At 49.7% G+C, this 6,071-nt stretch overlaps 1 pseudogene; it reads left to right on the forward strand.

Annotated features, from left to right (window-relative positions):
• The first annotated feature begins 1,419 nt into the window (after window positions 1–1,419).
• LOC139011454 (large ribosomal subunit protein eL20 pseudogene) lies at window positions 1,420–2,040 on the forward strand (annotated as a pseudogene).
• Window positions 2,041–6,071: the final 4,031 nt, after the last annotated feature.

The following is a 6,071-nucleotide window of genomic DNA, read 5'->3' on the forward strand; positions in this document are numbered from 1 at the left end:
AAAGAAATACAAACAAGGGGGTTACATCAAAATAAAAGCTTCACAGCAAAGGAAGCCGCTGACAAAATGAAAAGGCAACCTGATGAATGGGAGGAAATATATTTGCAATTATATATCTCATGAGGGGTTAATGTTAAAAATATATAGAGATGCCCTAACCGGTTTGGCTCAGTGGATAGAGCGTCGGCCTGCAGATTGAAGGGTCCCAGATTCGATTCCGGTCAAGGGCATGTACCTAGGTTGCAGGCACATCCCCAGTAGGAGATGTGCAGGAGGCAGCTGATCGATGTTTCTCTCTCATCGATGTTTCTAACTCTCTATCCCTCTCCCTTCCTCTCTGTAAAAAATCAATAAAATATATTAAAAAAAAAAAAAAAAAAGCCGAAACCGGTTTGGCTCAGTGAATAGAGCGTTGGCCTGCGGACTGAAAGGTCCCGGGTTCAATTCCAGTCAAGGGCATGTACCTTGGTTGCAGGCACATCCCCAGTATGAGATGTGCAGGAGGCAGCTGATCGATGTTTCTCTCTCATCAATGTTTCTGACTATCTCTCTCCTTTCCTCTCTGTAAAAAATCAATAAAAATATATATAAAATAAAAATATATAGAGAACTCATACAATCCATGGCAAAAAACAAACAATCCAATTAAAAAATGGGTAGAGGAGGGGGGTCAATCGGGGGGAAAAGGGATATATGTAATACAGTGAGGCCTTGACTTACGAGTTTAATTCGTTCCGTGACGGAGCTCGTAACTCAAATAACTCGTATGTCAAATCAAAAGGTGAACGAGTGAGACATGATGCTGGGCTGATGTTGTGGCGTTCACTGTGATGTTCCCTGCTCCAACTAGTGGTGGGGTATCTGAAGCTGGCTCGTAACCCGAATTTTAGCTCGCAACTCAAAGCAAAAAATCGGCCGAGAGACGGCTCGTATCTCGAAAAACTTGTTAGTCGGGACACTCGTAAGTCAAGGCCCCACTGTATTTATAAACAACAACAAATAATAATAAAAATAAAAAATGGGTAGAGGATCTGGAGAGACATTTTTCCAAAGAAGACATATAGTCGGCCAACAGGTGCATAAAAGTGTGCTCAACATCACTAACCATCAGGGAAACGCAAATCAAAATCACAATGAGGTAGCAACTCCCACCTGTGGGAATGGCTATTGTCAAAAAGACTAGAAGTAACACATGTTGGTGGGGATGTAAATCGGTACAGCAACTATAGAAAACAGTATGGAGTTTCCTTAAAATTATTAAAAATAGAACTACCATATGACCCAGCAACTCTACTTCTGGGTGTTTATCTGAAGTAAACACTAGCTTGTAAAGATATTTGCACCCTCATGTTCACTGCAGCCTTATTTACAATAGCCAAGATATGGAAACAACCTAGATATCTATCCATCGACAAGTGAATGGATAAAGAAAATGTATATACACGCCACGGAATATCTGGCCATAAAAAGAAGGAAGGAAATCTTTCTTTTGTGGGCGGCGGCGAAAGGAAGGAGGATGCTGTGAAGGCGGTGGGCACGCTGCTGGAGCACAGGGTGGGGGTGCTGCCTGCCCACCACCAGGCGCCGCACACCGCCCCTCTACCACACGTGTGTGTTTGCGCCTACCCACGTCATGGCCAAGTCTTGCTTCTGGTACTTGGCGTCTCAACGGAAGAAAACGAAGAAATCTTCAGGGGAAATCCTCTGCTGCAGGCAGGTGTTTGAAAAATGCCCCCTTCGGGCAAAACACTTTGTCATCTGGCTACGCTACCATGCGCAGTGGCACCCACAACATGTACTGGGAGTACCGGGACCTGACCACGGGGGTGCCACCACCCAGTGCTACGGAGACACCCCCTTCCCGCACGACCCCCCCGCCCACTCAATCCAGGTCACGAAGGTGGAGGAGATCGCAGCCGGCAGTGTCGCCCACCGGCGGTCAACCGATTCTGTGACTCCAAGGTCAAGTCCCCACTGCCTCACCTGGTCCTTCCCCAGCACACGCCAGGCCTCACCACCAAGAAGCCCAGCATCGTTTAGGTGCCGGGCCTCCCTGTGCCCTGGTCGGCCCAAATCAACCCCTTGGGAAAACTGGTGGGGTTGGGGGAGGAAGAAAAGCTTGCCATTTGCAACAACATGGGTGGACCCTGAGGGTATTAAGCTGAGTGACATAAGCCTGACAAAGACAAGTACCCTATGATCTCATATGTGGAATCTAAAAAAGAAAGAAAAGGAGCTCATAGGGTAAATTGGTTGCTGCCAGAAGGTGGGGGTCTGGGGTGGGGTTGGTGAAATGGGTCAAGGGAGTCAAAAGGTACAAACTTCAAGTTATAAAAAGTCCTGGGGACGTAACGGACAGCTTGGTGGGCACAGTTAATAATGCTGTCCTGAATGCTTTTTAAAACGTGGGGTTTGAGCCCCAGCTTTCACACTAGCTCTGTGACTGACCTGGGACATCTCCATGCCTCCACTTACTCATCCGCAAATGGGAACGATGCTGCTCAGGACAGTTAGGGAAAAACCAAACCTCGTGAAAGCATCCCCAGTCCCCGGTGTGGCTGTGTGGGGACGATCAAGGCTCTGAGGCTGCTGGGATGGAGCTGGCCCAGGACCCACATAGCCTGGTGCCTGGGTGAGCGCGTCTCTCAGAGCCAAAAGACACTTGAATCTAATATGAACATTTTTCCAGTTCTCCCTTCCTCTTAAAATTTAGTCTGATCATTTCCATTTTCAGGCCAGGCCAGCATGGCCTCAGTGCCAGCTGTTGTGATCAGAGAGGCCAGCAGAGGGCGCCCACGGTTCGGTTCCTAGACTGGCCTTACCCAGACTGCTGGCCAGTTTGCTTTTGTTCTGAGAAGCAGCAGGAGGTGGTGCAGTCTGCACAGGAACGCGCTTACTGCTCGTTAGAGATGGTAGGCTGTGGCTGAAGTCAGGGCTGTGGGGCTCTAGGGAGTTCCATCCCTAGAACGTGCACCTGCCTCGTTAGCATAGGAAGCCGAGGCCTCCCGATGAGACGCCCGTCTCCTTCCCTCAGGGCGGGGAGGGCAGGATCGCCTGGTTGGCCCTGGGAGCTTGTCCAGTTCCCTAGTTTTCTGGAAGTTGAACTGAGCACTCAGTGCACTAGGCCCTGGACCAGGGTAAGGCAAGTGAGGTCCCTCGGCACAGGTTTTAAGGAGACACTCCCTCTTGGGGTCCAGCAAGCGCAGGGTCCGTCTCAGAGATGGAGTGCCTCCTTAGGTGCTGTGCCTGTGGCACCTCCAGCGCCGTCCTTAGGCCTGGCCTGGGAGCGTCTTCAGCCGTAATCACCCACGTGTGCCCAGTAGGATTTTCCAGATTTGCTCGACCCTGACACCACGAGCCCTTCTTCTTTTTTAAAAAAATATATTTTTATTGATTTCAGAGAGAAAGGAAGAGGGAGAGATAGAAGCATCAATGATGAGAATCTTTGACTGGCTGCCTCCTGCATGTCCCCCCTGGGGATCGAGCCCACAGCCGGAGCATGTGCTCTTGGCCGGAATCAAATCTGGGACTCTTCAGTCCACAGGCCGACGCTCTATCCGCTGAGCCAACCCGGCTAGGGCCTTCTCTTTTTTTAATCCTCACCAAGGACATTTTTGAAAAATTGATTTTAGAGAGAGGAAGGGAGAGGGGGAGAGGGAGAAGGGCAGTTAGGGAGAGGGAGAGAGAGAAACATCCATGTGACAGTGGAACACTGATCAACTGCCTCCTGCACTCTCCCCACTGGGAATCAAACCAGCCACCTTTTGGTGCATGGGACGACGCCCAACCAACTGAGCCACACTCGCCAGGGCAACAGCCCTTCTAAACTGATGTCCGAGCCACAGGTGGGAAGGCGTGAACAAGCATCTGACTTTTTTTTTTTTTACTTCTCAGCCTATCACCCTCCTTCAGGTTTGGTCACATGACAGGCACAGGCATAGCTCAGAGATATTGTGGTTCGGTTCCAGACCACTGTCATAGAGCGAGTATCTCAATTAAGCTGGTTGCAATCTTTCCACAGGTGTAGGGTCTTGCTCTCAATTTGTAAAAACGGCAACATCTGTGAAGCACAATAAACGGAGGTAAGCCTGCACTTATTGGGGAGACAGTTGAGAGAGGAGAGGCAGAGCCAGCAGGACTTTCAAGGTTTGGGGCTTCTAACAACACTCTGACACTCTTTTGTAGAAAAGAATTCCAAAACGACAAGAGTGTCTGAACCCCCATGCCCTCAGCACCCAATGTGACAGTGAAGATGTTGCCACATTTGCATCCGCTGATTTTTCTTTTTTTTTTTTTTTTTGCATCTGCTGATTTTTCGTTGCTGAAGTATTTTAAAGTCCATCCCAGACTTCACACCAGTTCACCCCTGTAATTTCAGTGTGTATTTTACATGAAGAACATGAGGTCATCACAGCTACAAAATTCACCGTAATTCTTCGGTTCCATCTGATACCAGCCCATGATCACATTTCCCTGATAGTTTAAAATGTCTATTTACATGTTGGTTTGTTTGACTCTAAATCCAAAGCCCATACATTATATTTGGTTGTTGTGTCTTTTTTTGGGGGGGGGGGGGGGAAGTTGTTGTGTCTTTGAAGTCCCTTTTAATCTGGAGAAGTACCCCACACACACACACACACATTCACGCATGTTTCTGACCTGTTGCAGAAATGGATCCTGTCGCCTTGAGAAGTATTCCACACCCTGGCTCGGTCAGTTTGCGTCATCGGACTTGTCCCTTATCCTCCTTAGCTCCCGTAAATCAGCTCTCGGCTCAGAGTGCACGTTGGGCACACCTGGTTTTATTGCACGTCACTGTTTTTTTATTATTATTGCACATCACAGGTGTTGCGTCTTTTACAAATTGAAGGCAAGACCCTTGAACAGCAGAGATTACAACTCGCTCTATTGCAGTGGTTCTCAACCTTGGCTGCACATTAGAATCACCTGGGAATCTTTTTAAAATCCTGATTTCTGGGCCTCATCCTCCGGAAATTCTGTTTCTTTGTTACTAATGTTGTGGCCCCACCCCATAACAAAGAAACAGAATTTCCGGAGGATGATGCCCTGAAATCAGGATTTTAAAAAGATTCCCAGGTGACTCTAATGTGCAGCCAAGGTTGAGAACCGCTGCTCTATTGTGATACTTGCTTTACTGGTGATGTAGAACTGACCCTGCAACATCGCCAAGGCTGCCTGCTAGGCCCTCATCGAGGCCACTTGATTCAATGTCCTGGGGTGGGTCCCAGGTCGCCAGTGTTTAAATCTCTCCAGGTGATGCTAGTAAACAGCCGTGTCTGAGAACCACGGCTAAGAGGTTTGATTGGAATCCTGTCCCGTGGTTCCAGCGTGTTCCCTCCAGGGGGGCGCTGCGTCCTCGTGGGGCATCACGGGGAGAGGCATCCCCTGCCTGGCTGTCCGGTCTCAGACTGGTCCCTCTCAGGCTTCCTGTCAGCCTGTCCCCTAACGACGTCGTCATTTTCCATCCACGGGTGAACCAGTCCTGTCTCGGGGGCTGTGTTCTTCAACCCCAGCTGGAGCCCATGAGTGCAGGCAGCCCGCAGACGCTGCCGCAGGTTCACCGTGGCCTACAGAGGGGGAAACCCTTGCCAACCTGTGACACGCCCCGGCCTTGGCCTTTTGAGACCCCCCGGAGACGGCTGCCAGGGTTGCCGCGTCCCTTCCTCCATCTGAGGCGGACCTTTGGCTGTTACAAATGGTCACTTATTATTACAGGAGGCCTGTGAGGAGGGCCGCTCAGGGCCAGGTGTGGCCAGCAGCAGGGCAGGCAGCCGGGACCGCCCCTGGAGCCAGCGGAGCCAGAAGCTCCATAGGAGGCTGCCGGCATCGTAGGCAGCCAGGAGCCCACCCCACCCCAACTTTCCCTAGGATCCCTGCGGCCCTCGGAGATGTTCCAGGGCTTCCCCCATCCCCTTTATTCTTTTTCTTACGTGATTCGCTTTAAATAAAGAAAAAGGGACTAGGGTACCTGACATTGGTAAGGCTGTACGTTTTTAATTTTGCTTATTTTAATTGTTATGGAGGTGAAACATAACATCAAATTAACCATT

This window comes from Myotis yumanensis, unplaced genomic scaffold, assembly GCF_028538775.1.
Source record: "Myotis yumanensis isolate MYYU_CA2020_CCGP unplaced genomic scaffold, mMyoYum1.0.hap1 SCAF_5, whole genome shotgun sequence".
Classification (NCBI taxonomy): domain Eukaryota; kingdom Metazoa; phylum Chordata; class Mammalia; order Chiroptera; family Vespertilionidae; genus Myotis; species Myotis yumanensis.